General features: G+C 38.0%; 1 pseudogene; it reads left to right on the top strand.

The window, feature by feature from the left end:
* The first annotated feature begins 1420 nt into the window (after positions 1-1420).
* On the top strand, positions 1421-21619 carry LOC149197628 (UDP-glycosyltransferase 74E1 pseudogene; annotated as a pseudogene).
* Positions 21620-25496: the final 3877 nt, after the last annotated feature.

Raw genomic sequence — 25496 nt, 5'->3', positions numbered from 1 at the left:
CAGCCATGTGGTCCTCTACATACGTCAGCAGGACTGACATTTCGGAGCCTAAAGTTCAGCAGCAAAAGGCCTCCCGATATTCTTGTCCACCGTCCGATCGCCTTCAAAGTTCTCCGCCGTCCATCAACCAAACCTGCATTCAAGCCAGCATTAATTAGCCATGCGTGGAGTAAGCTCAAATAGTTGACCACCGGTTCCTTCTGCAAAAGAATTAAATCGAATTTAAACATGGTCGTAGAAAGTTGGTAAAGCATTTAAGTTTTTTTTATATTACGGCACGTAAAGTAATTAAGTTTGTTCGTTTTGTTTTGACATACGTTTTTGTTTAGATTTTTTTTCATATAACGAGCCAAAAAAAATGTAAATGCTGGATGTAGTAATGTTCCTTTAGCTGCAGCGAAAGAGTTGACCTTTCATAAAATTTTGGTTTTGCACAGCGGTGCAAGCTGAAAAAAACAATGGGAACGCATATGTATTCGAAGGATTTTATGTGTTGACTTTTTTTTTATGATGGAAGGATCAAATATCGCATAGTAGTGCGTAGAAGAAGAATGAGAGTTTTTGTATGACTTTGTATTTTATTTTTGTGATATGCACAGAATATAATGTTTTTTTTTTGGAGTTGCATATGTAAAAAAAATTTGACAGTAGTATGTGTAAAAATAGTTTTACACCAGTAAATGTAAAAGGGGTTTTACAGTGGTAAATGTAAATGGGTTTTTACACACCAGCAGTGTAAATTCTCATAAAGAGACAGAGTAAATATTTTGTTGGATGAATGTTGTTTTTGGTGAATCCCTCTCAGCAAAGAGGATGAATATGTATCAGGCATTTTGTTTTAATGAATAGAAATCTTTTTCTGGGTATGTAATACTCTGTTCTCAGTCATTTTTTTAAAGCTTCCCTGTGCAAAGGATCCTGTGGAAAAAAAGAAACAGAGCATTGCCTCTGTGTGTTTAGTTTTTTTTGTTTTGGGGATTTTACCAGAAAAATCCCCAACAGGCAAGCGTTTTCCCTTTCCTTGTATTATGTAGCTCTATTTCGACAGACTGTTAGGTTAATTTGAAGACTGTTATGAAGACAATATAGTCGTTGTTTGTTTTCTTTTTCGATGAGAAATAGTCTGTTATTAATTTGTTGAAAACGGAGTAGACCATTTGGAAATTTTATTCAGTGCGTCTCATAGAGCAGTACGCATAGAGTAAGCCATGACGTCACTACCTAGAGTGTGGGGCCATCACTATGTTTTTTAATTGTTTCTGTGAAAGAGACGACATATTATTAAAATGAAGAAGCGTTGAAATAAATCAGCTCGATGGGAGGAGCACCAGGTAAGATTACTGAGAGGAGTCCAGAGCTTCAGAAAAAGGGAGTAATTTGTGCAGTAAGTTTTCGGTGTTAGTCGTTGGAGTTTAGGATAATGGGGTTTTTCGAAGGGGTCGAGCAGAGCCAACTTCACGTTATGGTGGTGCCCTTTCCAGGGCAAAGCCATATAAATCCAATGCTGCAGTTTGCCAAACGTCTGGCCTCTAAAAATGTCGGGGTCACCTTTGTGATGATGGAGGCAAACCACAAGCGGATATTAAAAGCGCAAGGAGCAACACCTGCTGCCTCAAAGAAGTCTGAGGAAGTTCAGTTTGAGACAATCCCAGACGGACTAACTTCGGATTCTGAGAGGAAAAACTTGGTGATTTTAAACGAGATGCTATGCAAGACAGGAGGAGTGACGTTGGGAAATCTAATAGAGAGTCTCAATGCTCAAGGCTGTTGAATATGTAATTTCAACGCAGCCGTACCAACGTCCAAACTGTGCAGCAAAACCACAAACCGCTTGAGGGATATCGGACCGCTTTTGCGTGAAGGCTGTATCCGTATATTTGAGCCCGATGCAATAAAATTTGGGCACGCGTCCCACCCCATACGTCAGCATACGTAATATTTCGGGAGGTAAAGTTCAGTCAAGTGATGGCTCCCGATATCTCCGTCCACCGTTCGATCTGCTTGTTCGATCTCCGCCGTCGATTGTTCCAAGATGCATACGAGCCTGCAGTTAATGTTGCGTGGAGTGAAAACTTAAGTTTCGTTGACCATACCTTTTATTAATGAATTGTCATATGCGTAGGTAGATATTTATGTTTTTTTTACGGCACTTAATGTTTCTTTTATGTTGGAGGTATGGGCAAGTCAACGATGTTTTAAAAAAATATCCTTTTGTATATGTTTTGGGTGTGTGTTCATTTTTGATAGAATGAGCCAAGTGAAATATGCTCGTTGTTGTATTGGTTGCACACGGGAGAGTTGTTGCACGCAGCTCATAAAAACAGGGGAGCGCACATGAAGCAAGGAATTAATTTTGCACAGCAGTGCATAAAAGAAAAGTAGAGGAGCGCATTTGTTTTGTAAGCATGTGTAAATTTTGTTTTTACAGTAGTATGTAAAAGAAGGTTTTTACACCAGTAAGTAAAATGTTTTCACAGCAGTGAATGTAAATGAGAATTTTACCCAGCACAGTAAATTCTCAGGTGGAGACAGAGTTTAGTTTTTGATGGCTGAATGTAATTTTTTTTGGTGAATCCCTCTCAGCAAAGAGGAAGAATATGTATCAGGTATATATTTTAATGAATAGAAATCTTTTTATGGTGGTGTAATACTCTATTCTTCAGTCATTTTTTTTAAAAGCTTCCCTGTGCACAAAAAGATCCTGGAGTAAAGGAAACAAAGCATTGTCTCTGTGTGTTGAGTTTCAGTTTTATTTGTGTGTTTTTGGGATTTTATCATAAAAATCCCCAAACAGTGGTATCAGAGCAGGCTTAGGATCTTTGAAGGTGTTCAAGAAGCTGAAGGGAGGAGCCTTTTGTTGCAGCAGTAAATCTTCTCCAGCAGAGTGAAGACACAGTCAACAAAAGATTCAGGTATTCCTCAAAGTTTTCTTTTTGTTACTGCTGAAGAGACAGTCAGTGTTTTAAAATACACAGTCAAGAAATTGAAGCATAACTAAAGATGCAATGAATGGCCAGCGCAAGCACTGGTATGGGTATGTTTAATACCCAGCTCCCACAGTTCAATGGGAAAAACTATGACTATTGGGCAATAACCATGACAGCCCTGTTTGCCTCTCAAGATTTATGGGAAATAGTTGAAGATGGTTTTGAAGAACCAGCAGATGAAAATGAGTTTAATAGATTAACTCCAGCGGAGAAGGATCTGCTGAAGAGCAATAGGAAGAAGGATTTAAAAGCCTGTGTGCTGTTGTATCTAGCAGTAGACCAGAGTGTGTTTCCAAGGTTAGCAGCAGGTAAGATAGCAAATGAAGCATGGCAAACCCTTAAGAGAGCCTATCAAGGCATGGAGAGAGTAAAGAAAGTAAAACTACAGTTGCTGAGGAAAGATTTTGAAAATCTGAACATGAAGGAGTCAGACAACATTGACTCATTGTTTGGTCAATTTAGTGATGTCTAAATTGCAACTTTTAAATGTCAACCCGGGGCTCGTAAGCTGATGAAGTGATGTGTACTGTATGTACTTAGGCAACTATTTCTTAAGTTTTTGTCGTTTTTAATTTTTTTAAGTTTGTTTTCAATTGTATTTTCCTAATGAAATGTGATGGAGATGTAATGAAATGAGTGAATGTGTGTGTGTGTGTGTGGCGACTTCTAAATGATTTCTTGAAACTGAAAGAGTATTCTAAAGAAAGCTTTGAACAACAACTGAAATGAAATCAACTCTTAAAGGAAAATGAAAGCATCAAATAAAAGACTAATGACCTTGGCCCAGTATCTATGCTGCTGCAAGAAAATGAAGATGAAATCTATGTCAAGTCTAGCTAAAACTAAGTAATATGAAACTGAAGTAAATCTACATAAAAGAAAGACTAATCACAAATACTTTAACTTCTTCTTAACTTCTTGTCTTTTAACTGAATATATCATGTGAGAAACAGTCAAAAATAAGCTAAGCAATTGTGAGTTCTTGAGTCACTAAACGAAGCTGTGTTAGTGATATTTTGGTCCTCAATAAAGATATTGAATTATAGAGAAGAAACCATCAATAAGTAAACAACTTGATGCCTAAAAGTAGTAAGCAACTATGCAACTTAAAGAAATGATAACAAAGAAATAAAGGCTGCAAAACAAAGAAGGTCAGCACCATAGACAAGATGATCACAAGTGTCACTAGCTGTGAAAAAGAAAGAAAAGAAACTGTCCCGGGCACGCCTAAGCAATCTACAAAACACACTGATCAGTCATGGAAAAGTGCAGAAATATAAATGAGCAGAATTCAACGTTTATATACAGCTATTGTACATGATCGAAACACAGCAATCAAAAGCATTATGTACAACTATTATACATGAAATGATAAAAAGAAATGCAGGAAACGAAAAGCACTGTACAGGCCTTAGTAAACAGGGGCCCTCTGCCTACTCCAGCCAGCTCAAAGATCAATTACACGCTCAAATAGAGAACAGTCTTCTCATATATTACGTAGCAAAATAGAAAGTACAGTGGGGTTCAAAATTACATATCAGCAGCTAACTAATCAGCGTTCAGATACGCTTTATTTATAGAAGAAAAACAAAACTAACTTAATCAAAAACTACGCTATTCTAACAGCTGTGTGAAAAACACGTAATCTAGCACAGTCCACGGATTTAGGCAACGGTCGAGGTGGGCATTAAATCTCCTGTTGGATTCGTGTTCCCCATCATCTGTGTGGCTGAGGAAGAGGCCAGTTGTGCTTCACGTGCTCTAAAACCGAACACACAGAGCCGTGCCACCGCCAATGACCTTTGTTGACCGTAGTTTCCCCCTCGTTGACCATGGGTGTTTATAACTGATTTGGCTGAGCTGGAAGGACACACACTGTGTCCTTGGTTCCACACACTTGCCCATGTGGCTCTTCTGACCGGAGGACACCTGGATCATGCCGTTTAAGAAAACAGCTGCGGAAACTGGGATCAGCTGCGGAAACCCTGTGTGAGCTGCGGAAAGTGCAGGTCTTGAACCAAAATTCTAATCCAACAACACAGTCATTAGCATAATTAATAAACCATGTGAAAGTCCTAAAATACAATGATTTAAGGAATTTGATGGAGGAAATGAGTGACAAATGAGGGAAATGAATGAAAAAGGAGGCTGAGAGGATGTGAAAAGAAGTGCAGGTCTGAGGCTCAACATACCCCCACTGTGAGGATGTTGCATGTCCTCATGCAACCAAAACTTTGTCAGTATTTTTCAGTCCATGTGCTCAGATTCTTCTGCCAAAACATCCAGCCTTCTTCTCTTTCTCCTTGTTGCCAAAATTGTCTTTGGTTTTCTGACTAAACACTTGAATTTCAAATTGATCAAGGCCCTGCTCAGTTTCTTGCATTTTCTCTTCAATTTTCTGTTCTTCTTCTGCCAGAGTCCTAGGTGAAGCATGGTGTTGTCATGGAAAATCTTGTCCACCTTGCCTTGTTCTTTCAATGCTTCGTTTTCCTGTGTAATATGCTGGTTCAGGACTTCTAGCTCAAACACCTCTTGTTTTAGAGATTAGACTTGTTCCTCAAGAGGCAATATAGTGCTTGGACCTGCAACTGATTGCTCCAAGGTCTCCAAATAATTGTATGCCTCCTGATGGTCAAGGTCAATGTCAGGTGTTTGTCTCGGCCTAAACTTGAATTCTTGAGGACTGTTTTCTCTTTCTTGGAAGGGACTTTCCTCTCGTGGAGGACTTGGCTCAATATCTAGCTGGATTGGAGTCTTTTCAGGTGTGCCCAAATCAATGAAATGTGACTGTTTTTCTTTAGTCACACTCTTCTTTTCTATAAGTCTACTGCTTCTTCTCACTTGTACACTAGTACTCTTTTGCTGACTGCTTTGTTTTTCTTTTTGTTTCTTCTTTGAGAGGGCAGTAGCTTGGAGTTGTACTAGTCTATCAGCCAAGGTTTGATAGTCCTCTTCTATTGAAGGTTCAGGGGATGAATATGATTCTCAGACAACTGTTTTCCCTTTATCCTTTTTCTGTTTCTTGGTTTATCTCTCTCCACTTCTTCTTCTTGAGTAGTCTCCTGAGTTTCTAAAATAGGAGGATCTTGGGCTACAACATCTCTTTTCATTCTCCTACTTCTTTTTGGGACTCTAGGAGAGCTGCTAGCGGAAGCTTCAGTTACCTCTTGAAAATGATTCCTGATTAAAAACTTTTCCCATGTATCATTGTTGTTTTTCAATTGGTCCTCTATGAGAATCTTAATGAACCCATGATGATACAAGTGTGGTTCAATATGGCCTATATTCTTTTGGACAGTGGAACTCATTTTTGTTAGGCTTCTTAACAGAAAATAGGGTAAATTGATGGCATGTCCCTCCATGAAGTTCATCATAATTCTAGCATGGTACATATACATAGTGCCAAAGCGGCCCTCACATGTGATAAACTTTTGAACTAATAACAACAATGCAGTCCATTCTTCTTTAATAACATGTACAGGAATCCCTTTGGTGAATATTGAAGTGTCCATACCTGGATTCTTAAGCATATTTTTCCATTCCTGATCTTCCACCCCTCTGTTCTTGAACCATTGGTCTCCCACCATAGGTAGATTAGTTGCTGTTGCTATGGAGTTCTCTGTGACTATGAATTTCAGATCTCCTACTTCCACAGTATGTCCATTGAATGAATGACCAAACGTTTTCGTTACCTCCTTATCATATCCTTTGAATTTTTGAATGAACTTCAACCATTTTGCCTTCCCTAACGCTTCCTTTGTCTATGGGTATCCTTCTAGATACTTTGAGCCTTCAGGTTCAGCTCTAAGCAGTTTCCCCATCTCAACTTTGGCTGAAGCTTTGACTGTGAATGGATACTCAAGGAGGATGCTCACGAAAAAGATGGATGGACTACGGCTGTAAATGGAATAGCCGCAGTGTTATGCAAGGTAATACTGGTTTGAAACAGAACCGTGGAGCTTGAAACAAAAAGGAGAATGGAAATGGTGTGAGTGCGAGTGAGTAGAAGACAAACACGAGAATGAGTTCAAATGCGTGCGGAAATGGGGTGATAATAGAATGAAATAACGGCCAAATCCCTTGGAGTTCAGGTGGCTTACGCACATGTTTCAGTTATTGGCTACGGAGATCGTGGTAGAGAAGAGATGTAGTACGATAGGTCTCTTCTTCCTTGTACGGCTCATAAATGAAAGCGCAGTCTCAACTTGAGTTGAACTAAGAGTGATTATTAGATCGTTAGGAGGGTATGAGGTGGATGAAGGATTATTGTGGAGGAGAAGTGGGGTGATCTTGCCGAATCATTGCATTTAGTGGCTCTGTCCACGATTAATAATTATGCACAAAATGACGTTTAAATGGTTGTTTGGAAAAAAAATTTGATCATACCTTTATGGGTTTACCATTAAAGTTGTTGATCCATGATTGCCTTTTGATCCTGCAGGTGCCTCCTATCCTTGTTGTCCTCTAACTGTGATTTTTGAAAACAGAGTACTGCTGCTGTAGAGACAGAGTGTGCTGGCTGCGAAAACTGGTGCGAGCTGCGGAAACTGGTGCGAGCTGCGGAAACAGTTCTCAGCTGCGGAAACTGAAACAACACCCTTCTGTCTATACAAAAAGTAGTTAGAGAAGACTTAACTGAATGAAATAGTCCTGAGAGGGACTTTTATTGATGAAATGGAGTGAGATGAATGAAATGAAATGAAAATGAAGTGGAATGAAAATGAAATGGAATGGAGATGAAGTGGAATGAAATGGCGAATGAGATGGAAAGAGAGAGAGATTTTTTTATTTGGAAAATATAAAGTGTCAGGTGCCCCTGATTTTCACCTTATATTTTCTACATAAGACCGCCAATCCAAGATTGGTTTTCAGGCTTATACAAGAGATCTTTTTTCTTTTTTTTTTCTTTTTTTTTTGTCAACTGAAAGAAACAAAGACTAGGCTGATGGAGGAGAAGAATTCTTCTCCACCAGCCTCATTGCAGAATCTTCTTGGAACATTTTAACAAATTCCTCCTTTGAGAGTGGCTTGTGGTAGACTTTCAATCGCTGGCCATTCATAATGAGAGGAGTCTGAAGCTCATCAATGGTCTTTACTCGAACTACTCCATTGTTAAAGACTTCATCAATCTCATATGGTCCAAGCCAATGAGTTTGAAATTTCCCTTTGAAGTCCTTAAACTTGGAATCAAACAAAAGTGCCCAATCTCCCTTCTGAAACTTTTTCTCTTTGATGTGTCGATCATGCCACTTAGTTCTTTGATGCTGAACTAGATCAGTCCTTAAAATTGCATCTTGTCTTATCTCATCTAGCTCATTCAGCTGGTCCATTCTGTGCTTTTGGGCTACTGATAAACTCATCCCCAACTGAACTTCCATCTTGAAGGTCTTGATTTGAAACTCAATGGGGAGCAAGACTTCTTTCCCATAAACAAGTTCATAGGGAGAATGTCCTGTTGTGTTCCTCCATGTAGTTCTATAGGCCCATAAGGCTTCAGGAAGCCTTTTTGCCAAATCTCTTCTGTGGAGATGAACAGTCTTGGTGATGATGCCTTCAAGAACTTTATTTGTAGATTCCACTTGACCATTTGCTTGCGGATGGTATGGAGTAGATTTTCTATGCTTGATTTTGTATTCCTCCATCAGCTTCTCCATCAATTTAGATGTAAATTGACTTCCCTGATCTGTCACAATTTCTCTTGGGACACCAAAACGAGTAAAAATATCCTCAAAAAGAAATTGAACAACTGAATTTTCAGTGGCAGAAGGAAATGCCTTGGCTTCTACCCACTTAGTAACATAATCAGTGCAAACCAATACATACTTCTTTTGCTTAGATGGTGGATTAATAGGTCCAACGAAATCTAGAGCCCATTTCTCAAAGGGTTCGATGCATACCTGTGGCTGTAGTGGCATTTCATTTGAAGGAGTTGGTCTCCCAACTCTTTGGCAGCTGTCACACCTTCTAACATATTGCTTTGCATCTTTGAAGAGAGAAGGCCAATAATATCCTAAAGAAAGGATTTTATAGGCCGTCCTCTTGTCAGCAAAGTGTCCGCCGCACGGTTCATCATGACATGCCTTAAGGATGTCAGGCATTTCATCTTCCCGAACACATCTTCTGATCACACAATCTAGCCCTGTTTTGAACAATTCATTAGAAATCCAAGAATACTTTGAGCTCTCCTGAATGATTTTCCTTTTCTCATTAGGAAATAAGTGTGGAGGTAGCTTCCCTGTAACCAAATAGTTAGCAATATCTGCATACCAAGGAGTTTTAGTAGTTACTGCAAACAGATATTCGTCTGGAAACTTATCCTCTACGGGAGAATCTTCGTTAGTATTTTGAATTCTAGACAAGAAATCAGCTACTGTGTTTTGTTTTCCTGGTCTATCTAACACAGTAATGTTGAATTCTTGTAGAAGTAAAAGCCATCTTGTAACTCTGCCATTAGTAACAGGTTTATTCATGAGATATCTAATTGCAGAATGATCAGTATGGACAAAAGTTTCATAGCCTGTTATATAGTGTCTAAACTTGTTGATTGCATGAACAACGGCTAAGAATTCTTTTTCAGTCACAGTATAATTTAACTCAGTGGGAGTCAAATTTTTACTGGTGTAATAAATGGCATAAGGAACTAAATCCTTTTGACCCAACACAGCTCCTAGAGCTATATCTGAAGCATCTGTAGAAATGTGGAAAGGGAGTTTCAAATTTGGCCCTCTCAAAATGGGTGCTTCAGATATTCTAGTTTTTAAAGTTTCAAATGCAGATTGACAGTCAGGATCCCACTTGAATTCACAATCTTTGGTAAGTAATTTGAAGAGTGGAGATGCTATCTTGGTGAAGTTTTCAATAAATCTTCTATAATACCCAGTAAACCCAAGAAGATTTCTAACATATTTTTGACAATTTGGAATAGGTAACTTGGAGATGACTTCGACTTTTGATCTATCAACTTTAATTCCATCCCCTGAAATATGATGTCCTAAAACAATCCCTTGAGTAAACATCATAAAACATTTTTCATGACTTAATGAAAGATTTGTTTCTTTACATCTGACAAGGACTTTTTCCAAATTTTCTAGTGCCTCTTCAAATGAATTACCATAAACTGTAAAGTCATCCATATAGACCTCTACACAATCATGAATTAGATCGGAAAAGATTCCTAATACTGCCCTTTGAAATGTTCCTGGTGCATTACATAATCCAAAAGGAAGTACTCGGTAAGCAAAAGTCCCCCATGGACAGGTAAATGTGGTTTTATCCTGATCTTCAGGTGCTACCTGAATTTGATTGTAACCACTAAAACCATCCAAGAATGAGAAATACTTTTTTCGTGCTAGAGTATCTAATACTTGATCAATAAAGGGTAAAGGAAAGTGGTCCTTCAAGGTTGCTTTGTTCAATTCTCTATAATCAATGCAAACCCTCCATTTACCATTCTTTTTAGGTACTATAACCAAAGGGGAAACCCACCGACTCTCTGAAATAGGGTAAATGAAGTTTACATTAAGTAACTTTTGGAGCTCTTCTTTCACTATCTCCCTAAGATTTGGATTCATCCTTCTTTGAGGTTGTCTGATTGGTCTACTGTTTTCCTCAATGTAGATGTGATGAATGCAAGTATTAGGATCAATACCTTTCATATCGGTATACTCCCATGCAAATGTAGTAGAATGTCTTTGCAAGATTTTGGTTAACTCTTCCTGTTGTGATTTTTCCAAGTTTCTATTGATGTTTAGTGTTTTTCCTAGAAATATCTCAATGGCAGAACTACCAAACTCTTCCATAGAGAAAAGAGACATTTGTCTAGATGATAGACACTCTATGTCAGAATCCAACTGAAATTGTGTGGAGACATATTCTGAAGATGGTTCAAAATTTTCTAATGTATTCAGAATTTGACTATCTTCACTAATCTCAGAAATGGTAAAGACAGGTTGTATAGTATCTTCATCATCAACCCACTCATTATCTCCTATTTCTGTGATTTCTTTTGCTGGAGGATACAGATTGAACTTCTTTGTCGAATTACCATCAGAAATGTACATATCCCCAGACATACAACTTATGAAAGCATCAGTTGTGGTTAGCCAAGGTCTTCCTAAAATAAGAGGATGTCCTCCTAGATTACTCTTGGGAGTTAAAATCATGAAATCCACTGGATATTCCCAAGAATCTAAGGAGACATGAATGTATTCTAATACACCATCTGGTTTAATAATGGATCGATCTGCAAGTTGCAACAAGGTGGGTGTAAAAAGAAGATTAGGAAGTTTTAGCTGTTCCATAGTCTGTCTACTAGTAATGTTAATAGTAGCCCCTAAATCAATCAAAGTATTTGGTATTTCTACCCCATTGATATGTGTTTTGACAATTGGACTACCGGGGTCTACATATTTCTGCATAGTAATCTTTCCCATCATGATGTCTGCAATTTTTCCTACCAGGTGGATCCTTCTGGTATCTCTTGGTTTCCTTACTGGTCTTTTAAGGCTCAACTCCTTTATTGTTTTTGCTAGAATAGGAATTTCCTTAATGGCTTGTAACAAGGGAATCTTGATACAGACATTTTTCAATTCATCTAGGAAATTATAGTGAGGCAACCAAATTTGTTTTTCCACTCCTTTATCAATTTGTAATCTTTCAGGAAAAGGAGGTGTGGATAGAGATGTAGGTTGCTCAACTATGGGAGTTGTGGGGGTTGATTCTTTTTCTTTTTCTTTTTGAGTGTTTGGGTTTTGAAGAGATGCTTCAGAACCCTTATTGTCATCAAGAGATTCTTTCTCAGAAATGCTTTGCTGTTGAGCATTTATAGAAGGTTTATCTAGAACTCTACCTGATCTGAGTTGTACTTCATTGAGAGGAACAATCATATAGGTAGGAAATGGTTGACCTTCCAACATGTAAGCATTTTGAGGATTCTTATTATTGGGGTTTGGCAATGGCTGAGAAGGAAGTTGATTTGACTTCTGTTGGAATGGAAGCAAGAGTTGAGAATTGGGATTCTGTTGAGAAGGTTGTTGTTGTTGTGGAAATGGTAATGATAGTTGTGGATTTTGATTTGGAAGTTGTGGAGCTTGTTGGTTTTGGAAAGATGGAGGATATTGGTAGAATTGAGCAAATCTACCATAAGGATTCTGCATACCTTGTACCCATGCTTGAAAAGGATTTTGAGCTTGGGGCCAAGGTTGTTGCCAAGGATTCCAATTTGGTGGAGGTTGAAAATTCATAGAGTTGTTAAACCCTTGATTTTGTTGCCCCTGCCAAGGTCTCCTTGCAACAAAACAGAGAGATTCAAGTGTACTTGGGTCTTCTTGAAAGACAGCTTTGAGCCCAGGGATTGAAGGACAATCCTTGGTCTCATGATTCTCTGAGCAAATTACACATGTCTCTACAACTTTTGCTTCCAAGGGACATTCCCTTAGAGCATGTTTCTTTCTGCATTTTGGGCAAAAGATGGCCAAAGCCTCAGCTTCTGCTTTCTGCTTGTTGTGAATCTTAAGAGTGTCTAGTTGTTCACTAAGACTCCCTAAGATGTCAGTTTTAAATTCATCAAGCATACTTCCAATTTCAGCCCTACTTACCGATCCAGTTGCAGATTTGTTTGCTCTGAGGAGGGAAGGATCTCTAGGCCCTTTTTGTGTTTTAGATTTTCCCCTTGAGAGATGGACACATAATTCTGCTATATCATTGAGTGAAAGTTGAGATATATCTCCCTTCCCCATCATGTTCAAAATGTCTATCCATTCATCTCTAATGGCCTTTAACAAAAGGGCTTTCAAGGTCTCCTCATCTAAGTTGTTCATTTTTGCTCTTTTCAAATTATATTGAAATCTTTCAAGCAAATCCTCCAAATTTTCATCTTCCTTTTGTACCGTTTTGAATACCTCATCCTTATGATTGGTGGGCATACAATAATCTAGGTACCTATCCAAAAATGTTTGTTTCATATCATTCCAGGACCTAATGGATTGAGTGAGTAATCCCATGAACCATTTCAAAGCTTGTCCTTTCAATGTTGAAGGAAACAATTTGAGTTTTTGAGAGTCATCCAGATAATCATAAGTTCGACATACGACTTCAAACTCAAATAGAAATGTTTCAGGGTCCTCATTCCTTAACCCATGGAAGTTTGGGAGGATAGACGGTGAGATGTTTTTCATGGTGGCTCGAGAGTCCTCATCGACTATAGGAAACCCGAATGACTTATCTCCATCCCTATTTCCTCCAATGTTACCTCTACCTCCTCCATTGTTTCCTCCTCCTCCTCCCCTACCTCTACCTCTACCACCTCCTTCCTCTGTCATAGTAGTTTCCCTAGAGACTTCAGAGTCTTCTGGTTCTTCTACAAAGGGTGAATGAGAAGGAATTTCTCCCTCTTCTTCAGATGATTCTACTTCTTTAATTACAATTGGTCTTTCTGTAGAAGAAAGGAAAGGATCTCTTTCTGATTCAAATTCAATAGAAGGTGTGCGAGAGTCAATTCTTGCCTCTTGAATTCCAGGAATCCTAGGGCTAGGAGTGTCAGTTGGAGATGAGGGAGGTGTCTCTTGTCTATTCCTTGAAGTAGATGGACTTGTAAAAATCGAACTCTTGGCTCTAGCTAAAAACCTTCCCCTAGAATCTCTAGCTCTATGCATGTCATTTTTTTTTTTTTTCTTCAAGTCAGGCTGATAATTCTCTTTCTGATCTTCCAGGTCACTCTAGGTGCAAGAAGAGAGCATACTCAATAAACTATTAAACCAATAACTTTCTCTTTTCTGATCCTCCAGATCACTCTAGGTGCAAGAGGAGAGCATACTTTGAGAGGTTATTAATTTTCCTTCCTTGAAATTTCTTGTTTTTTTTTTAAAGAATTGGCTACCTAATTTTCACTTCCCCGGCAACGGCGCCAAAATGTTTGGTCAATTTAGTGATGTCTAAATTGCAACTTTTAAATGTCAACCCGGGGCTCGTAAGCTGATGAAGTGATGTGTACTGTATGTACTTAGGCAACTATTTCTTAAGTTTTTGTCATTTTTAATTTTTTTAAGTTTGTTTTCAATTGTATTTTCCTAATGAAATGTGATGGAGATGTAATGAAATGAGTGAATGTGTGTGTGTGTGTGTGGCGACTTCTAAATGATTTCTTGAAAATGAAAGAGTATTCTAAAGAAAGCTTTGAACAACAACTGAAATGAAATCAACTCTTAAAGGAAAATGAAAGCATCAAATAAAAGACTAATGACCTTGGCCCAGTATCTATGCTGCTGCAAGAAAATGAAGATGAAATCTATGTCAAGTCTAGCTAAAACTAAGTAATATGAAACTGAAGTAAATCTACATAAAAGAAAGACTAATCACAAATACTTTAACTTCTTAACTTCTTGTCTTTTAACTGAATATATCATGTGAGAAACAGTCAAAAATAAGCTAAGCAATTGTGAGTTCTTGAGTCACTAAACCAAGCTGTGTTAGTGATATTTTGGTCCTCAATAAAGATATTGAATTATAGAGAAGAAACCATCAATAAGTAAACAACTTGATGCCTAAAAGTAGTAAGCAACTATGCAACTTAAAGAAATGATAACAAAGAAATAAAGGCTGCAAAACAAAGAAGGTCAGCACCATAGACAAGATGATCACAAGTGTCACTAGCTGTGAAAAAGAAAGAAAAGAAACTGTCCCGAGCACGCCTAAGCAATCTGCAAAACACACTGATCAGTCATGGAAAAGTGCAGAAATATAAATGAGCAGAATTCAATGTTTATATACAACTATTGTACATGATCGAAACACAACAATCAAAAGCATTCTCTACAACTATTATACATGAAATGATAAAAAGAAATGCAGGAAACGAAAAGCACTGTACAGGCCTTAGTAAACAGGGGCCCTCTGCCTACTCAAGCCAGCTCAAAGATCAATTACACGCTCAAATGGAGAACAATCTTCTCATATATTACGTAGCAAAATAGAAAGTACAGTGGGGTTCAAAATTACATATCAGCAGCTAACTAATCAGCGTTCAGATACACTTTATTTATAGCGGAAAAACAAAACTAACTTAATCACAAACTACGCTATTCTAACAGCTGTGTGAAAAACACGTAATCTAGCACAGTCCACGGATTTAGGCAACGGTCGAGGTGGGCATTAAATCTCCTGTTGGATTCGTGTTCCCCATCATCTGCGTGGCTGAGGAAGAGGCCAGCTGTGCTTCACGTGCTCTAAAACCGAACACACAGAGCCGTGCCACCGCCAATGACCTTTGTTGACCGTAGTTTCCCCCTCGTTGACCATGGGTATTTATAACTGATTTGGCTGAGCTGGAAGGACACACACCATGTCCTTGGTTCCATGCACTTGCCCATGTGGCTCTTCTGACCAGAGGACACCTGGATCATACCGTTTAAGAAAACAGCTGCGGAAACTAGGATCAGCTGCGGAAACTGGGATCAGCTGCGGAAACCCTATGTGAGCTGCGGAAAGTGCAGGTCTTGAACCAAAATTCTAATCCAACAACACAGTCATTAGCATAATTAATAAACCATGTGAAAGTCCTAAAATACAATGATTTAAGCAATTTGATGGAGGAAATGAGTGACAAATGAGAGAAATGAATGAAAAAGGAGGCTGAGAGGATGTGAAAAGAAGTGCAGGTCTGAGGCTCAACACTCATTCTTCACACATGTGATTCGTCTGATCACACAAATGAGGACTCATGGAGAAACCATTGAAGAAAGGAGGATTGTGGAGAAAATATTGAGGGTCCTACCCTCAAAGTTTGATGCAATTGTCACCACCATTGAAGAGACAAAGGATCTCTAAAACTTTTCAGTTGATGAGCTACATGCATCACTGATAACACATGAGCAGAGGTTGAGTAGGAATGAAAACTCATCTCTAGAGCAAGCCTTCAAGACCCAGATGTCCTTTGGAAGAGGAAGAGGTCAAGGCAGAGGAAACAAGAGAGGAAGAGGCAAAAGCTAGAACAGAGGTGGAAGGAATAGTCCTGCAAATGCTCAAGGAAGAGGCAGCAATCCAAATAAAAACCAAGGCCAAGGCAACAGCCAACAAAGAGGAAAACATCATGCTCAAGGGCAAAGGTATGAAAAATCCAATGTCCAATGCTATTATTGTAAAAAATATGGGCATTATGCCAGTGAATGTAGAAAGAAGCAGCATGATATGAACAATAGATCAAATGCAAATGTCACTAGAGAAAATAGCAGTCAAGATAATGTGTTGTTAGCTTGTAACATGGCTGAAACAAACAGTGAAGACATATGGTTTTTAGACTCAGGTTGCAGCAACCATATGACAGGAAACATAGCCCTCTTTTCTGCTCTAGATCAGAATATGAAATCAGATGTCACACTAGGAACTGATAGTAAAATCTCTGTTATGGGAAAAGGGGAGGTAAAAATATTTACAAAGCAAGGAGAAAGGAAAACCATAGCAGATGTCTACTATGTCCCTGGAATGAGATGTAACCTCTTGAGTATTGGACAGCTTGTTCAAAAGGGTTACAATATCTTCTTTAAAAATGATGTATGCACCATCATGGATATAGCACCCAGCAAAAGATGCATTGCTGAAGTAAAAATGACAAGGAACAGGATGTTCCCTCTCAGGATCAAGGCAGATTTGAAAAACAAAGGAGAAATTGCAGCAGTTACCCAAGAGGCTTTCCAAAGAGTGCCAAAGGATGAAAATTGGTTGTGGCACTTGAGAGTTGGACATCTCAATTTTGGAGGTCTAAATTTGTTGAGTAGAAAAGGAATGGTAAGAGGATTACCATTGATAGAGAAACCGGACAGCCTTTGTGAAGGTTGCATTTTGGGAAAACAACACAGAGAAATTTTTCCATCAGGGAAGAGCATAAGAGCAAAGGCACCCTTAGAGATCATCCTCTCAGATGTATGTGGATCGATGCAAGCTCCATCACTAGCAGGCAGCCAATATTTCCTAACATTCATTGATGATTTTACAAGAAAAACTTGGGTATATTTTCTTAAAAACAAAAGTGAAGTGTTTGAAAAATTCCGAAATTTCAAACCACTTGTGGAGAATCAAAGCGGGCTGCACATAAAAGTTTTGAGAACTGACAGAGGAGGTGAGTATATCTCCAAGGAATTCCTACGATTTTGTAGAGAAAATGGAATTCACAAACAATTTACAGGAAGGTACACCCCACAGCAAAATGGAGTTGCTGAAAGGAAGAATAGGACCATCATGGATATGGCGAGGAGCATGCTGAAGGCAAAGCATTTGCCAAATGATTATTGGGATGAAGCTGTAAATTGTGCAGTGTATATTTTGAACAGGTGTCCTACAAAAGCAGTGTTGAACAAAGTGCCGGAAGAAGCATGGAGTGGGAGAAAGCAAGGAGTCACCCACATGAGAGTTTTTGGATGTGTGGCTTATGCACACATACCAGATCAGCTAAGGAGGAAGTTGGACAGCAAAGGGGAGAAATGTATTTTCATTGGATACAGTGAGGAATCCAAAGCTTACAGGTTGTATATCCCATCTACCAAGAAGTTTTTTGTCACCAGAGATGTTCAATTCATTGAGGAGGAAGCTTGGGATGGAAGCATAGAGAAAATAGTGAATGTTAAAAACTGTTTGTCTCATGATGAAGATGATGAGGAGGTCGCTGAAATGCATCCCCAAACAGCAGCGCCAACACAAGGATAGCAAGGGACATCATTGAGGATAAATTAAAGTGCTTCTCCAAGCACACCATAAGGAGGAAATTCAAGTGCGTCTTCAAGCACTTGCACACCAAATGAAAGAGGTAAGAAATTTAGAAATCTAAGTGATATTTATGATGAAGGAATGAATTCCTTATTTGCCTTGTATTGTCATGTTGATGATCCTATTCATTTCGAAGATGCAATTAAAGATAAGAAATGGATAGAAGCTATGGATGAGGAGATGAATGCCATAGAGAGAAATAAAACATGGGATTTGGTTGAGCTACCAAAAGGCAAAGAAGTCATTGGAGTGAAATGGGTCTACAAGTCCAAAAGCAATGCTGAAGGCAAAATAGAAAGACACAAGGCAAGGCTAGTTGTCAAAGGGTACAAGCAGCAGTATGGAAGAGATTATGAGGAGACTTTCGCACTGGTTGCAAGAATGGAAACCGTGAGAGCAGTGCTATCCATAGCAGCTCAAAACAAATGGAAAGTCTACCAAATGGACGTGAAGTCAGCATTCCTAAATGGAGTGTTAAAGGAAGAGGTTTACAATGAACAGCCTCTAGGCTATGAGAAAAAAGGTGAAGAGCACAAAGTGTGCAAATTGAAGAAAGCTCTTTATGGGCCGAAGCAAGCGCCAAGAGCATGGTACAGCAGGATAGATTCCTATCTATTGGATAATGAATTCGACAAGTGTGAAGGAGAACCCACCGTCTACATCAAAGAAAAAGGTGGTAAAATTTTAATTGTTGTCTTATATGTTGATGATGTTATTTTCACAGGTAATGATGATCAGCTCATTGAGAATTTTAAATCAGTCATGAAGGAGGAATTTGAAATGACTGACATGGGTTTCTTGAGATACTTCTTAGGCATAGAAGTAGATCAAAATGAAAAAGGAATTTTTATCTCACAAGCTAGATATGTAAATCAAGTGTTGGGTAGATTTAACATGCAAGAATGCAAAGCAGCAATCACTCCCACAATAATGGGATTAAAACTCAGCAGAGAGGACAGCAGCAAGGATTTTGATCCTAGTTTGTACAAGAGTATTGTTGGCAGCCTTATGTATTTAACAGCTACTAGGCCTGACATTATGTTTGCTGTTAGTTTAATTTCCAGATTCATGGAGAGGCCAAAGGAGGCACATTGGCAGGCAGCAAAAAGAATTTTGAGGTATGTCAAAGGTACCAAAATGTTTGGCATATTATATAGTGTCTCAGAAAGTTCAAATTTAATTGGATACACTGATAGTGATTGGGCTGGAAGTGTAGATGATCGGAAAAGCACTTCCGGTTATGTTTTTCATATGGGTTCAGGAGCCATTTCATGGGCTTCTAAGAAGCAGTCCATTGTAGCATTGTCTACAGCAGAGGCTGAATATGTGGCAGCTACAGCAGCAGCATGTCAAGCAGTGTGGATGAGAAGAATGTTGAGGAGCTTAGGCCAAGAGCAGGCAAAAGCGACAGTGATCTTTTGTGACAATAGCTCAGCTATTGCATTGTCAAAGAATTCAGTGTTTCATAAGAGAACGAAACACATTGATACAAGGTTTCACTACATCAGAGAATTGGTGAACAATGGAGAAATTGTCCTAGAACATTGCAGGACTCAAGAATAGGTAGCAGACATTTTGACAAAGCCATTGGATCAGAAAAGCTTTGAATTTTTGAGGAAGTGTCTGGGTATGACTGAATGCCCAGCAGTTGAAATTAAAGGGGAGTGTTGAATATGTAATTTCAACGCAGCCGTACCAACGTCCAAACCGCGCAGCAAAACCACAAACCGCTTGAGGGATATCGGACCGCTTTTGCGTGAAGGCTGTATCCGTATATTTGAGCCCGATGCAATAAAATTTGGGCACGCGTCCCACCCCATACGTCAGCATACGTAATATTTTGGGATGTAAAGTTCAGTCAAGTGATGGCTCCCGATATCTCCGTCCACCGTCCGATCTGTCTGTTCGATCTCCTTCGTCGATTGTTCCAAGATGCATACGAGCCTGCAGTTAATGTTGCGTGGAGTGAAAACTTAAGTTTCGTTGACCATACCTTTTATCAATGAATTTTCATATGCGTAGGTAGATATTTATGTTTTTTTTACAGCACTTAATGTTTCTTTTATGTTGGAGGTATGGGCAAGTCAACGATGTTTTAAAAAAATATCCTTTTGTATATGTTTTGGGTGTGTGTTCATTTTTGATAGAATGAGCCAAGTGAAATATGCTTGTTGTTGTATTGGTTGCACACGGGAGAGTTGTTGCACGCAGCTCATAAAAACAGGGGAGCGCACATGAAGCAAGGAATTAATTTTGCACAGCAGTGCATAAAAGAAAAGCAGAGGAGCGCATTTGTTTTGTAAGCATGTGTAAATTTTGTTTTTACAGTAGTATGTAAAAGAAGGTTTTTACACCAGTAAGTAAAATGTTTTCACAGCAGTGAATGTAAATGAGAATTTTACCCAGCACAGTAAATTCTCAGGTGGAGACAGAGTTTAGTTTTTGATGGCTGAATGTAATTTTTTTTGGTGAATCCCTCTCAGCAAAGAGGATGAATATGTATCAGGCATATATTTTAATGAATAGAAATCTTTTTATGGTGGTGTAATACTCTGTTCTTCAGTCATTTTTTTTAAAAGCTTCCCTGTGCACAAAAAGATCCTGGAGTAAAGGAAACAGAGCATTGTCTCTGTGTGTTGAGTTTCAGTTTTATTTGTGTGTTTTTGGGATTTTATCAGAAAAATCCCCAACAAAGGCCCCAAGATTTCTTGCATCGTTCATGACTCTTTTCTTGTATGGGTTCCAGAGGTTGCGAAGAAATTTAAGATTTCCTCGGCATTTTTCTGGACGCAATCTTGTGCAGTCTATTCCATCTATCACCATTTTGTCCATGGAAAACAGGGTGAGTTCTATATTAAAAGAATCGCATCGAAATTTATACTTTTTCGTCGTGGTCTCATTACTTCTATTTCTAACTTGATGTTCTTCAGCTACACAGTTGGAAGAAACGCAGAAGACAATGGCTGAGATAGAAATACCGGGACTTCCACCGCTGACTCTCTCCGATATGCCATCCATTCTACAACCTTCAAGTCCCGACACCAGTTTACTGTGAGTCGTAGTCGATCAATTTATCTCTCTGCCACAGGCGACATGGGTTCTTGGAAATTCGTTTAACGAACTGGAATCGGAAGAAATAAATTCAATGAAAACGACAGCTCCCATCCGCACTGTTGGTCCCCTCATACCCTCTGCTTTCTTGGACGGACTGAGTCCACGAGACACAGACTCCGTTCCACATATGTGGGAAACGGTAAACTGCATGGATTGGCTGAATACTAAACAACCCGCAAGCGTTGTGTACGTTTCTTTTGGAAGCCTAGCGGTTCTTTCGAAGGAACAAAATCATGAGATAGATTTTGGGTTGAAGGCCAGTGGGTATTCCTTTATATGGGTTATTCGTCAATCCTCTTCAGAAGGGCAGAGTCAGATGGACGAAAACTTTCCAGAGGGTTTCCAGGACGAAACCTCCGAACAAGGACTCGTTGTTCCATGGTGTTCTCAGCTGGAAGTCCTTTCTCATGCATCTGTCGGTGCATTTATGACGCACTGTGGGTGGAATTCGACGCTAGAAGGCCTCAGCTTGGGAGTTCCCGGTTCCCCAATGGAGCGATTAGATAACCGATTCTCTATTCATTGCAGAGAAATGGAAGACAGGATTGAGATTGAGTAAACGATCAGTAGATGGACTGGTTGGGAACGACGAAGTGGAGAAAGGTATCAGGACGGTCATGGAAAGTGAGCATGGCATTGAGCTAAGGATGAACGCTTTACGGTGGAAGACATTAGAGAGTGCAACAATGATAGAAGGCGGGTCTTCAGAAAAAAATATCCAAGAATTCGTCGAGGAGATTGCTGTCGAGGCATCGTCCACTTAACTTGTTCTGATTTAATGAAATCGATAGAGACAAAATACATAGTATTGCTGTAATAAACTATGAATTATGCTTGTATGAACGTTGAGTCAACGTCAGATTTCAGTAGCCCATTCAGTCTCTTCCTGAAATTATTACAATAAGTAGCCCAGTCAGTCTCTTCCTGAAATTATTACAATAAGTAGCCCAGTCAGTCTCTTCCTGAAATTATAAGATTGATGCATAATGTAACCCTTTTTTCACGAAAAACAAAGAGACCTACCTTATTTCATCCTTATATTGAAATTAAGAGAGATGTAAGAGTATCAAAAGAGTTTATGCTATTCCATGATTGAGTAAATTACATGCGGGAATGCACATGGCTGAGTAATTTAGGTGTACGATTGACATGGCTGAGTAATTTAGGGGTCGATTGCCTTTCGATAAGAGTTTGCTTCATTTTTGTTTCGTCTTGTAAATTAGGTTTCTAATTATTTGGTTTGGTTATTTGGTTATTAATTTATAATAGGAATTTTTTTTGGGAAGAAATCACATCAAAGAATATATATCTACAAAACCAATCAGTGTGATTTAAATCAAAGCAACAGGTTAAATAGATAGAAAGATTTTTCCAACAACTATAAAGAAACTACAACTTTATTTTTGTTTGTTCTTGTCAATTAGGGTTTCCAATTACTTGGTTTGGTTATTGATTTATAATAAGATTATTTTCTTAAGAAATCACATCAAAGAATATATATGGACACTTTTAGTCAACTAGTGTGGTTCAAATCAAAGAAAGGTTAAATAGACGGAAAGATCCTCCCAACAACTGTAAATTCTCTTTCAATTATGATTCAAATATGGATAAATATATATAAGATGATGGATTATAAGCTAACTATTGACTTGACTACTAATTAAAAAAAATACAAATTCAATGTTAAATATATATATATATATATATATATATATATATATATATATATATATATATATATATATATATATATATATATATGAATTATAAAAAATGACGATAGGGATAGTTATTAAAATAAAGGTAAATTTGTTAAAAAGATAAATAATTAAGAAAATTAACTCACAATTACTTAAGACAAAGGAAGAATATATATCAAGTCCAATGTAAGGTTACTAATATTATATTTTTCTATCTTACTACTAAACTAAGAAAATTAATATTTAAATTGTGAGTTAATTAATTAAAAACATATAAATAAATTAAAACCTAGATTCCCAAACTAAGTGAAAATTGCGAAAAAAAATTATTAAGGAAATGAATTGAGTTAAATTATATATATATATATATATATATATATATATATATATATATATATAGGGTGAAGAAATAAAATCCATTTTATAGAAAAGGGTTGGAGATTTAGATAATTATAGAAAAGGAGGGAAACTCATATAGCAATACGAAAACGAACTCTTTTATACAATCTTAAGAAAAAGGAAGAAAAATAAAACTCAAGGAAAATGAAAATATCAAGGATCACAAAGGAGAACAACTAGGAGGAAAAGGTCGGGATCCAACAATTACTAATTTTCCATCTGTCATCCCTGTTTAGATTGCTCGAACTTCTCTCAATTTCAATGGCTTCCCTAAAATTACGATGATGAAACTGAGAAAGTTTCGCAATGACCTTAGCCTCCTCAATGGATATATGATTCTTTCTCTTCTCACCATGGCCAATAAAGGTTGAAAAGCGGGTTCTCCCATGTTTGACAAAGGCTGCGTGTTCCTTAATCCTTTGATTTATAGACCGGCCCATTTCATCAATGTATAAGGTTCCATAAGAACACGAGATCACATAAACCCCTACCATATCCATAGGGTTCACTAGTTCTTTAACAAATTTTAAGGAACTTCTAATGGTTTTGAGGGGTCTAAAGGTTGAGGGGACATTGTGATTCCTCAAGATTCTCGCAATCCTATATGTGGTCCCTTGGATGAAAGGGAGGTGAATCCCTGAAATAAGATCACTAGGGCCCTTCTTAACTTTAGGACCTTTGATAGCATTGTGGAAAGCTTTAAGACCTTGTTGCCTACTATATCCATTATTAATAAAGAACTTAAGGAGATGGGTTTTCTTTTTGGAAAGGTGGTCTTCATTGGAAATCCTCAGAGCAAGAGTAGCTAACGCGTTGATAGCATTGAGCTTTTGAGTAGAGAAGTGATGCGATTTGGCATGAAGATACTTCTCAGTATGATTTTTCTTCCGAAACACCTCATGAGAGAACGAGCCATCATCCTTCCTCAAAATGGGGACAACAAGGAATGGAAGGGAACCATCAACTTTTTACTCCATGATAAACTTTATGGAATTAGATTGATTATGAAGATGTTGTTAAAGGAGATCCAACTATTTAGGATCGTGCGACCATATGGCGCACGTGTCATCCACAAATATTTTCCAAAGACTAGGCTTAAACCAAGCCGTGTTGAAAACTTTGGATTCAACATCTTCCATAAACAAAATAGCAACAATAGGGGACACGGGGGAGCCATGGCCACAACATAGGTTTTTTCATAGAACTCACCTTCGAAATAGGAAAAAGTAGAAGTAAGGCATGTAGTACTTGTTTCTTGTAGGTAGTCCTTGGCTGCAAAAACTACGCGGAGAAACCAAATTGACTAGTCTTTAGCTTCAAGTTGGCCCCTGAACTAGAGGGGGCTCCCTCAATTGTTATGAGGCTTTGTTTAGCAATGTTCACTATCGTTCGACAATAGCCTATGAAGCATAATGACCAGATTTATGATTTATTTTTGGTGGTTGCTAATGATTGTCGAATCTCTATTTATGAATAAATTCCTCTCTTGTAGAGTCCTTGGTCAAAGTGCCAGCATCCAATTTGATAGAAAGGAATGATTTTTAAAGGATTTGACAAAATAATATAAGGGAATTCATGATAATTAAGTAGTGATATTGAATACTTAATCGACCAGATAGAATGGATGCGTGTAGAATATTTTTATAGCTAAACAAAACACATTCAAGAGATGACAGAAGGAAACAACTAACAAATGCAGAGGAATTAACCAAGACAAACAATCTAGTTAATTAATCTCTTTAAATGATTATAACATTGCAAGGGATATATGAGAGTTTGATACTCAATCTATTCTTACCTAGATATTATATAGTACTTTGAACATGTGAAGAAATAAGATATGAAAGCACTAGAAAAACATACAGGAAACACAATTTTTGTCAAGAACTGGAGCTAGAATACTTCAATTAGGATTTTTGTAATAAAATATTTACAATAGTGACAGGGTTTTGGCATCAAAATCCAACCCTTTGAACATTATAAATGAAACAATATATAGAATAAATCTTTCCTAAACTGTTACAATATTTCTGGAATACAATCCTAAATAATACACTAAAAATAAAACAATCTTTGGATAGTTTGCAGGAAATTGGGAACTGTCGGAAAATCTTCACCCTCCAATTTGGGAAACGAATTCTTTGAATGATCCTTTTCTTCGTTTGCTTGTTGATGCCAAAAATCGCTCAACTTATTCCATGTGCTGAATTTTAGTTGTAGCATGTCTTTGATTACTTGAGATATGTTGTGTTGTTGCCTCGAATTGTTGAGTTGATTAAGTCAAATTCCTTGGAAATGAATTCGGAATTCTCTCCCAGTTCTCTTAGGTCTTAATAATAGAGAATGTAATCCTATGCTTGCTGATTTTATGCCTTGGTACTTTGAATATTTTTAATACTCCCCTATTCTTTCTCCCTTGGTGTTTCGAAAAATGTTGGTGAGAAATCCGAGTGGGATAGATCGATCGACATATCCGAACTACTTTCAGCACTCCACAACAATGCAATAGCTGCAATACAAGTCCTTGCTCAAAAACACCTAG

The sequence above is a fragment of the Pinus tabuliformis genome, chromosome 2_2 (genome assembly GCF_031772625.1).
Source record: "Pinus tabuliformis cultivar Carrire ecotype Pingquan chromosome 2_2, CPIR1, whole genome shotgun sequence".
NCBI lineage: Eukaryota > Viridiplantae > Streptophyta > Pinopsida > Pinales > Pinaceae > Pinus > Pinus tabuliformis.
The sequence above is the reverse complement of the archived record's forward strand: the minus strand, read 5'-3'. Positions and strand labels throughout refer to the sequence as shown.